The sequence below is a fragment of the Mirounga angustirostris genome, unplaced genomic scaffold (assembly GCF_029215605.1).
Source record: "Mirounga angustirostris isolate CCGP_5_RB_7025 unplaced genomic scaffold, mMirAng1.0.hap1 SCAF_1, whole genome shotgun sequence".
Classification (NCBI taxonomy): Eukaryota; Metazoa; Chordata; class Mammalia; order Carnivora; family Phocidae; genus Mirounga; species Mirounga angustirostris.
In genome coordinates, this window is record NW_026991709.1 from 146,982,715 (window position 1) to 146,994,151 (window position 11,437).

Sequence of the window (11,437 nt, forward strand, 5' to 3'; positions counted from 1 at the left end):
ATTTTCCCACTGATGCACTGTGAAATAAGAGCTTTATTCTAAGAATGGTATATCCTCAGGGCTCTCTCTGGAGAGACGCTGACAAATCCAAATGTCCTTACTGTTTCCTTTGCCCCCTGCTCTATGACTTTTCTATACACATTTACAAAATATGTATATTTCATGGCATGTCTTTATCTATAGGACTCAGCGAGTTCAAATCTGTGATTCTCTCTAGGGCTTCTTTGACAATAAAGAGTGCTCGGGTGATGTTATTGATGAACACACACACACACACACACACAAACACGCACACATATTTGATTGTGTACAGCCTGTCCGTATATATTACAGAAATGTCCTTGCAGCCTGCTAGCTATTGTCCATACTAGTGAGCTATAGCCCATCTCCAATTGAAACCCAATGAAATAATCATGATAATTTTGCCTTCGTGTATCACCTTTCATCAGGGAGGATGAAAGGGCTTCACAAACTCTGGGTTCCTCTTTGATCCAGGGCTACTATCTGGTGTACCAATCTCCACTGTGTATTCTGCCCTCGCCCCGCAGATGGGCCTCCCATTGACAGTAATTGAACCTCCATATGCAGAGCACCAGCCTGGCCCGAGAGCCTCCTGTCAGCTGCCAGGAAGGGGAGGGCTGCTTCCAGAAGGGCTGCGGGTACTATTCCACATTTGCAACAGGGCGAGGATTATAAACAGGGGAAAGGAGGAAAGGAATTCTCAAGCTGCAACTTTAGTTTTGAGACAGAGGTGCTTCGTGGCAGGTGGAAGAGCATTCTAGGCAGTGATGAAACAAATATTCAGAAAGTAGGTGTTGCCTAAGGCTTTGCTCTTAGCTTCTCATCCACACCCAGGACTTAAGCTATTAGCTCTATGGGAAGGACTCCAAAATATATATCCCAGGCTCAGACTCTCCCTTGGGTCTAGCCAGGCATCTCCAGCTGTCTCCCGGGCATTTCCATCCACATATTTCATCGGAACATCAAACTTGACTTCTACCAGATATACTGTATGCTTCTTTCTCCTTCACTCTCAAATAGCTCCCTTCTCTGACTTTCTGATGTGTGGTTGCTGGAGTCATGGCCAGGAGTAAATTAGTTGAGATCTGTGTTCTCATGGAGCTTGCATATGCAAAGGGGGAGAGTGTCATAAACAGGTAATAAAGATAACAGGGTGTGATGGCTCAGGTGGTAATAGGTTAGAGGTGTAGACTTCTTTGGACATAGTGACCAACACTGGCTTCGCTAGGGAGATGATAAGGGAGAAAGCACTCCAGGTGGAGGGTAGAGCAAACACTGAGACCCCGAGGCAGCAATGAGATCTGGCCGTCTGTGGAGCAGAAGAGATGCTGGGCTGCTGGAGCATGAAAGAGGGCGAGCAGGAGGAGATGAGCCCAGAGAGGTGGGCAGGGACCAGGTGAGGCAAGGTTTGCCCACAGGGTGCAGAGTTTGGATTTTCATCCAAGTGCCACTCAAAGCCAGGGGGAGAGTTTTTAGCAGGGGCTATGGGAGCTGATGCCCATTACTGGCAACTCTTCACTGCAGCTATGAGTCACTTTGCTCTCTGTATACACCCCTCTTGCTTTCCACACAGGCAGTGTCTAGCAGAGAGCGAGGGCAAGGTTTTGGTCATCCTCCAAGTCCCTGCATCTCCCCTCCAGGGTCCTGGACAGAGTCTTCTGTGTTCAAGAGCACTGGCAGCCAAAGGGAAAACAAAGCATCCCTTTTGTGATCACTGGGAAAGCACCAGATACCCCAAGGCCGTGAACATGGCTTAGGCTTGCAGACCAAAACCTAGCTTTCTCATATTCTGAGAATCTAAATCTTGGTGCCCACCCGCTCAGGCATGCCTGTTGGGGGAGGGGCTGAGAGTTGGGTGGTCAGATGGAGATGGGTTGGTGAAGCACCCTCAGCTGCTGTAAGTGTCGGCTGCTAAGGGGTCACAGCTGCTACTCCAGAGACTTGCCTTTAGAGGTTACACACCTCCCCCGTGGAAGCAGGCAGCCCACGACTGACAGGCATGGGGGTGCAAAAGGCCAGCCCCTTACCTCTGGTGAGACAAGCCTGTGGTACAAATTCATACTCCCGACTCCCCATGGGATCAGACCAAGCCCAAGCAGTCTCCAGCTGAGACCCCATCCTTGCTCTGTCCTCTTCTCTACCTGGCTTCCCTCCTTCCCTCCCCTTCCCCTGAGAGCATTCCATGAGCAAACCATGTGCACTCGATCATCTTCTCAGGCTCTGCTTGTGGGGAAGGTAACCTATGACAAATGGAGATAGAACCAGACCTTATAAGGAGGCCTGACTCAAACCCTCTGTGAAATTTTTCATTCACTTTTCTCTTTTGGATCCATTCATTTATTCAACAAATACGTTGAAGCATGTTTCCTACACTCTGGCACACAAGAAGCCAGCTGGGCACAGTCCATGCCCTCAGAGAGCTTACTAACCAGGAGAAAGGCACATATTAGACCAGTACATGCATCCATTTGGGTACGTTATGGCCGGGTGGTCTTCCTCATTGTAATGGGATTGTTTGCCTCCAAGGCCATATTTCCCGGACAATGGAGGAGTGCAAGAGAGCCCAGGAAGGGGCGTGGCCACCAGAACCTTTCTTCTGCTTTGGGAGCTGCTGGGACATAGATGGCATTTTTAATCTCACCATCTCCCTTGAGCTGGATCCTGCCAGTGAACCCATGCAGTTAAAGGGTCAAGAACCCTGCAGGAGGCCCCTTGGTGGGTCTTACACCTCCTTCTCCTGATTTTTTTTTTTCTTTTTAACTTGCTTTTTTTCAGCCTCTCAGAAGAGTCTCGGCTCATGGGGGTATGGCTGCCTCCTGGAAGAATCTGGCCAGGATTCTAACCACCAGCCCCACAAAATCCTAAAGGGCTTTGGACCAGCCCATGCTACTGTGAGCTGAGGGTCACTCTGCAGTTCTCATGACTGAAGGTGAACGTCCAAGCCATCCTTGAACTCTTACAGAGAGGCCGGGTCCTGTCAAAGAATTCTTTTAGCCCAAAGACCCTGGCCACATTGCTGGGAGGAGACTTTCTTGTGTCCACGGACTCTCCTAGAGCTCTAGCTGGAGCTATTCATCCTCCGTGCCTCAGTTTCCCACCTGGAGAAGGAAGAGGAGAATGGCAGGCTGAGGCTTGTTCGAGTCACTCTGAGGGTACAGTCTAAGGAAGATCTGCCGGAATGGCTGCCAGACTCCAGAATCCTCTATTAGTGTTTTCTAATGGAGGGCATAAATTGGGGTCAGAGCCAGCATTATGTATGTGTACCTCTTGCAGTTACACAGGGCTTCCCATTCGGAAGGTCCTTAGGCTTGGTTTAATGCCCTACTCTTGCTGTCTCGGATTTCTTAATAATTCTCAAACAATGATCTCTGCCTTTTCATCTTGTCTTGGGCCCCACAAATTATGTAGCCAGTCCTGATTGGGGTCCCACATCAAGAGTTGCTTGGGTTTGCCTGCTAAGTGGCAGAGGGAAAGGTGAAAATTTCCTGGGATATCTTTTTACCCTGGGATGCTGGGGAATCCTACAGGTTCTGCAGCATATTTCTCCAGTTAGGCAGTGTCTCAGGGAGGGTGTATTCGCAGTACGAAGCCATCAGACGGTACAGAGGCCAGCATGGTGGATAATTCCTGACCCCACATGTTGGTCAGCAGCGGAAGAATAGAGGAGAAGAGGGGTAGGAAAACTCCTGCTTGGCTGAGAGCAGAACCAGATCTGTCCTCTCATATTCTGGCAGAAGTTTGGAGCTGCTTTTTTCAGGGAGCTTGTGTGGGCTCCTTGGAGGTTTCCTGCTAGCTCTTCACTGGACGTTCCCTTCATCCAGACAGATGTCTCTCTGTTCCAGTAGTTGGTCAGGCTCTTTCCACAGCCCCCAGGGATCCAGGTTCCCATCAACTTCTGGGACCTCAGTAAAGATGAAGGCAGACAAACCCAACCCCGCTCCCCTCTTCTGCAGAGCACACCTGCATCCAGCTCCATCTCTTCAAACTTGCAGCCTCTTTGTCTCTGTCTACCATGCAGGAAGACACTGATCTCTCCTTCCAAACTTTCATTGCAGCTCACACTTGTCACAACTTTACACTTGAGTAGTCTGATGGCAACCTCTCCCTAAAACTGAGGCCAAAGTAGCACTTTGTACCATTTCCCGAAGGTGGAGTGAGAAATCCCTTGGCATAGCAATTATTTTCTCAATAAGTAAATACATAAATAACACACACCCTTTCAAAATTCTCTCTCTCTCTCCTCTCTCACTACTATTTTTACACACTTTGTGTACAAACTATAGTTGAGTGGCTGAGAAAAGATTCAGGAGTCATGAAACCAGGTCTCAACAATTTTCCTTGTAATTTTTACATGAGGGATCTGGCTGTGGAATTTCACACTATTGTGTCTCATTGTCTCAGTAGAAACTTCAATATTAACACCTTGTTACAGGTACAAAACTCTGGATTAAGTGCCACAAATTAAATAACATATTATTTACCCAGCCCTGTCAAATTTATGAAGCATCTCACGTAACTGGCCTCATTTGATTCTCCCGACAGCCCTGTGGTAGACATCATTATGTTCTCACTTTATGGATAAATCTTTTGAGATTCCGTTGGCTGTATGCTGCCCCTGTAACTCAGCTCATAAATGGGATGGCCACAGTGGAGACTCCCTTCCAGGTCTCCTTCCTCCCAACTGCTTGCTCTACCCTGGTGTCTCTGCCCAGGAACCAAACATGGCTGCTGGTGACTATGATATAGAGCAGCCTCCAGTTAGCTCTCTATGAGGTATGGAGGTAATCAGTGTGCAAACTATAAAACAAAGGACCAAGAGAATGTGTTACTATTTCTGTGGTTATTACGTTTAGCTCCTGGGTCATCTGGGTTGACTCTTCAGGGTGCCCAAGTTCACAGTCACCTGTTACAGTCATCCCACTGCTGGACTTTGGATAACCCTGAACACCGTCTACCCTTCTCTTTGCCTTATGTGCCCTCATTGTTTTGGGTATCTTGGGGGGTCAGTTATACCCTTCCTGGCCCCAACTGAAGTTTACTTTTCCTGCCTCCCTGTTCTTTAGGCCTCTGCTTATTCTCGCACTAAACTACCTTGCCTTTACAAAGGTACAAATGTGACACAGGCCTTCAATTGCCATGTTGGTGACCAGTCATCATCCTTTCAGTGGCTGTTCAGAGACTATATCTCCTGTCCTGGCCAAGTCCAACCCTAGTCATGCAATCCCAAAGAGTGTCTGACATGGACACTCTGACAAGATGGGCAAGGAGACAAAAGCATGGGATCAAGGGTGGGAGAAATCGGTGTGGGGCAAGATCTTGCATCTTCAGAATCTTACACTAGGTGAGCATCTACACAAAAGACCACCCTGGCCTTGAGTAAGAGCAGCTTTGCACTTGCTGAGGACATTGTGAATAATCTAGAAAAGTTACTAAAGGGCAGAGGAACTCAAGGGAACATTGGCTAAGAACAATAGTTAGTACACCTATATTTTTGTACATGTGAAGCACTTTTGTGCATTATTTTTTAAAATATTTATTTATTTAGAGAGAAAGAGAGAGCGAGTGGGAGGAGCAGGGAGAGATGGAGAGAGAATCTCAAGCTGACTCCAAGTTGAGCACGGAGCCAAGGCGAAGCTCCATCTCATGACCCTGAGATCACAACCTGATCAAAACCAAGAGTGGGGCGCTTGACCGAATACACCACCCAGGCGCCACCCACATTATTTTTTATACTAACACTAAGTTCATAGGTCTATGAACTCATGAATAATTATCCTCATTCAACAAATCAGGACACCATGCTGTAGGGAGATTAAATAACTAGCCCAAGGTCAAACTTAAGTGGTAGAGCTAGGATTCCAACCCAGATCTTTCTGAGTTTGAAGATCATGCTATTAATCATTATGTTATGTGTGATCTGACCCCTTGGGGACTGTGGAGAGGAATATTACAGATGTATCAACCTGGGTAAAACCATAAGAAAGAATAAAGCACATTTGTTCCAAAGTTCCACCTGTAAATATGTCATGAAAACTTGTATGATTCCTCTAGATTCTTTTCTTATTAAAAAAAAAAAGTATTTATTTGAGAAAGAGAAAGAGTGTGTGTGAGGGGGGTGGGGAGGATCAGAGGGATAGGGAGAGAGAATCTCAAGCAGACTCCCCACTGAATGCAGAGCCTGACATGGGGCTTGATCCCATGACCCCAGATCATGACCTGAGCCAAAATCACAAGTTGGATGCTTAACCAACTGAGCCACCCAGGTGCCCCCTTCTAGATTCTTTTCTTCCAGATTGTCCCAAGCACTCTGCCTTGGATCATAAAGTAAATAATGGCTCTTCATGTGAAGTTTTGCAAGCTAAACAAGAACTCTGGGTATGTTACAGAAACATGGTTCTCCAAAAATATGCATTCCTTTAAAATTTCATTCTGAGGGGCAGTCATGAGGCCTGCTCTCCCCATGACCAAATCCACCACATTAAAGCAAATGAAAACCTAACTCAGATGATTAATATATATTAGTCTTTCCATAACCTTCTATATTATAAAAGTGCTTTGCCCTGCTGTTGTTGGTCTGTATAAACTAAGTGATTCAGCCAGCCAAACCACCAAGAAGAAAGATCTTACCAGGCTTTGACTGAATTAAATCATCCATTCTTTTCTGGCCATTGCTAAAGTTCTCATATGAAATTAAAACAAGAGAGCCTACCCCTCCCAACTAACATCCATGTAAGAAAAAATTGGTTGGCAATTGTTCTCCTCTCTGCAGAGTAAAGCACCATGCCCTCCCATTTGGTTGCAAGGTGGCATGTTTGAGAGCTTTGTCCCAAAATACAAGATAACCAAAAGAGTAGGTCTTTAGCTTGGATTCTCTCGGGAGCAGACCCTGAGACAAGAATTTGAATATAAATGGTTTATTTGGGAGGGGATCCCAGGAAACATGGGTAGGGGAGTGAAGAATTGAAAGGGAAGGGAAGACAATAAAAGGTCCATTATCAAACAAATTACACTTTAGGAGACTAGAGGCTAATCCTGCCTGGGCCCCTGGGAGTCAATAAAGAGCATGTACCTCTGAGCTTCTGGCTGGAGGAGTGAGGAACTGGGGTATTTACACACCATCTCCCATTGCATACTATTTAAAAGCTGCTAAATAAGGAAATCGCCAGTGATTCCAGTTTCAGGCAAAGTGCCCCCAGGTGCTAGCCCTGAGAAGATGGACCAATATGCTTGGAAATAGTAAATGCCAAAGCAGGCTGCACCTTCTGGGGGAGCAGTGAGGAAGAAGAAGAGAAAAGAGCAGAGGCAGAGCTGACTCAGTCATTAGGCACAACATCTGGGACCCACGAAAATAATTTAATTATAGTTTCTTTTAGGATCAGAAGGAAGAATGGTCATAATAATAATGAACATATAATAATCAATCCAGCCTGGATTATATTTGTCTTTATACCAGCACAGTCATAAATATAATTTTTAAACATTTTTAATGAAAGAAGGGACCCATAAAGACCCATAAAAGTCATACTGAATCCCTGAGGAGGAGCTTCAGTTATTTATTTATTTTTGATTGATTGCATATTCTCTCATTTCAGATGGCTCACACTAATCCAAATCACTCCACCCCTTCTGTTTTCATTTCTTTCCTATTTTCCTTTTTTCCTTCTGCTTCCATGCTCTGGTGTCTCTCCTGCCATAGTTCTCTTTCTATATCAGTACTAGATATGTATTATTTTTTCTGCCCAGCAGCATCCAGTCCAAAATCTTCTGATAAAAGCCTCTGAATTTGTTTTTGAGAAGCCAGTCTGCCCTACCTACCCATGACCAAGAGGTGGGCACCTGACATAAATCAGATGGTCACTCTTTGGAATTTGAGTTCTGAAGAGATTAATATAAAAACTACATTATTACTCCCTACTCCCCAGATCCCTGCAGTGCCCCAGCTCCTGTCCTTTTTGAAACCTGGTTCTTCAGCTATTCCTTTCATTCTACAATGTATAGGGTATATGTGTAATGTATATGAGATGCATAAATATACATACATGCATATATATACATATGTATAGGAAAAACATACCACGTTCATAGATTAAAACACTCAAAATGTAAGAGCCATCCATTCTTGTTGAATTGATACCCCAAACAAAATATGAATAAGTTTTTCTTTCTGTAAAAATTAGTGTTCTTTCTACAATTTCTATTAAAGCACAAAGATCAAAGAATAACCAAGACACTCTTGAGGATGTAACATAAAGCATGATGATTTGCTCTACCAGACAACAAGAATTACTAGTATAAAGCTCCAGTAACTGAGATACAGTTAACTAAGGTAAAAATCTAGACAAATATACCAATGATAGAGAAAAGAGCCAAGAAACAAATCTATAAGTAGGAGGGGAAGAATGAAGGGGGGGAATCGGAGGGGGAAACGAACCATGAGAGATGATGGACTCTGAAAAACGAACTGAGGGTTCTAGAGGGGAGGGGAGTGGGGGGATGTGTTAGCCTGGTGATGGGTATTAAAGAGGGCACATTCTGCATGGAGCACTGGGTGTTATGCACAAACAATGAATCATGGAACGAATGCTACATCAAAAACTAATGATGTAATGTATGGTGATTAACATAACAATAAAAAAGTTAAAAAAAAGAAACAAATCTATATGTGTGGAGATATTTGATTTATGACAAAGGTGGCATTGCAGAAAATTTGAATAAAGACTTTTCAATAAATGGTGCTGGGACAATGAGATAGCAGTATATAAATACTGAATCTCTACTTCATACTATACACAAAAATCAATTCCAAGTGGTTTTTAAATCTAAATATGAAAGGCAAAACAGCAAATTCTTTAAAAGATAATATATGAAAATATCCTCATTATCTTAGAGGAAGGATATAATACAGAAACACATAGTAATTAATGAAATAGAAACTTACTAAGATGGTAGGCCTTATGTTAAGAGTTCTTATGAAAAAAAAAAGAAGGAGGAAATCTTTAGAGGTAATGGTTCAGTTTATGGCAGTGTTTATGGTGACAATTTGATGGGTATATACTTATCATCATACTCAAGTTTCAAAACTCCAAATCAAGTTGTGGGAAGTCTTTGCCTCCCTGGCTCCCTAACCAACCCCTCTCTTATGAACTTTGCACATTTCTTGGGTTAAACAAGACATAAGAAACACTGATAGGACATTTAAAAAGATTGCTAAACTGGACTCAAAATTAAGAACTTCTGTTCATAAAAATCACCTTTCAGAGCATGAAATCACCTTTAAGCATGAAAACACAAGCCACTGAGTGGGAGAAAATATTTGGAAGACATATAACTGACAGAGGACTTGTATCTTGAATATGAAGACTACAAATCAGTAAGAAAAAAGCATACAACCCAATGAAAAAAATAGGCGAGGGTCTTGAACAGATCACTTAGAGAAGAGGATGTCCAAACGGCTGTAAATATATGAAAAGCTGATTAATTTCATTGTACTGAGAGCAGTATAAATTGCAACCACAATGAGATACTAATGAATGTCTCTGATGAGGGAGACCAAGGGTCTTAGAGGTTAAGAGGAAATTTGCTTTTTATTATATACCACTTTGCATTGAGTTTATTTTATGTTTTCCTTGTATTTCTTTAAATTAAAAGAAGGAAATAAAATTACTTTTATTTATTTACTTTTTGGTAGGAAATAAAATTACTTTTAAATTAGAGAAGGAAAACAATAAAGCAAAGAACAGAGTGACAAAACAGACCCTATGTTTTTGCTATGGATTGGTGACAGGCATTAGCTGATTGATGTTCTTGAGCTCTGACTACTACACAAAGATAAATTAATGACTGAGAAATCAATTGATGGAGCAGTCCAACAGGCAATTCAGGCTCCCAGACCACTTTTCTTTTCTAATAGAAGACTGGTTTAGTAAGGAAATCTAGTTTTCTTTAGCTCCCAAAGGGTCATATTGGGCTGGGATGATATCTCACTGACTTGAAACAGAACTCCTTTGAAATAGATCTATGTTTTAGCTGAAGTACTAATTTTTCTATCTTGATGGTCCATTCATTCACGTACTATTGACTGTGCCTACCATGTGCCAGGCATTGTTCTAGGTAATGAGAATATAAAAGTGAATAAAGTAGACAAATTCTCTGCCCTCTTGAAGCTAACATCCTAGGAGAAACAGAAAATAAATATGCAGAATGAGGCCAGAAATAATATATGCTATGAAGAAAAGTAGAGTTAAAAGAGTTGAGGCTGATGTTATTTCAGATAGGGTGGCCATGGAAGGCCTCTCTTAGGAGGTGATATTTCAGCAGACAGTGGAATGAAATGAGAGAGGGTGTCACACATCCTAAGCAAAGGGAAGAGCAAGTGTAAGAAGCCCGAGGTGGTTTGCAAATTAATGGACTCTACTTGGGTTATTGTTGTTTCAGGGGATTAGATGTTATTTTCCTGTGCTGTTTCCTTTAAAAAGGTAAAGTTACAAGTGGGTTTAATGTCTGTGGTTTGTCTGGATGCACTCTTCCAGACAAGCCTGTGCGTGCTAGGCTGGAAGCAGGTGTTGTCAGCAACTGGCTATGAAAGAACAGATTGTCTCCCTTGGTGTCATGGCCATGCTACTCATACCCCAGAATGGCTAATGAAGTGTTTTATTCTGGTATAAAGTAAGTGTCTGGGGATTTTCAGACTAACTCCATAAAGTGTCTAACAAAGAGGGAATCGCTAGCCACTATCACAAGCTGGAGGTCTTGAGCTCCCTTGCACCTCCCCTCTTGGTGTTCAAAGGGCATATCCTGAGCTTCCTGGACCCATCCAGGACCCCTTGCTTCCTCTTATTCCCACAGTCTTCCTTTGGGTTCTAAACTACGCTCTTGTTTCTTTGTACAAAAGCCCTATTTTCCTTTCTTTCACAATTAACTTTGGCTCATTAAAACCCAGAGCTCAAATATTTAGCAACCAAAAAACTGGTTCCCCTTTCCTTGAGGGCAGGGAGGGCTTGCCCTTCAAACTCTGCCAGCTAGTGAGGAGACAATCACATTCCGTCCTGGTAGGTGGGAAGTACCCTCCTCTCCCAAAGTGGATTGTGTCCCACTAATGGGCAAAGGAAAGGGAGGAGTAACAGTTGTCAACAAGTAAAACCAGGTTGGATGATCAGTTCCTGCTACATTTTCTCCTGCCAGTAATCTGTTTGTGCATCCCAGTGTCCCTAGGACTGACTTCCTTTCACTAGGCAGACACACCACCTACCACTGTGGGAGGGACTCTCTAGCTTCTCTGGGTGTATGCATTAGCCTGGCCCCTAGGTAAATTGCTCACCTCCTTTGTGCTTTGTTTGCAAGGGTGTGAGTTCCTCACAGTTCTGTGTTTTATCCACCTCTGGGCCATCCTGTGTGCACTGTGAGGCTCAAACAACAC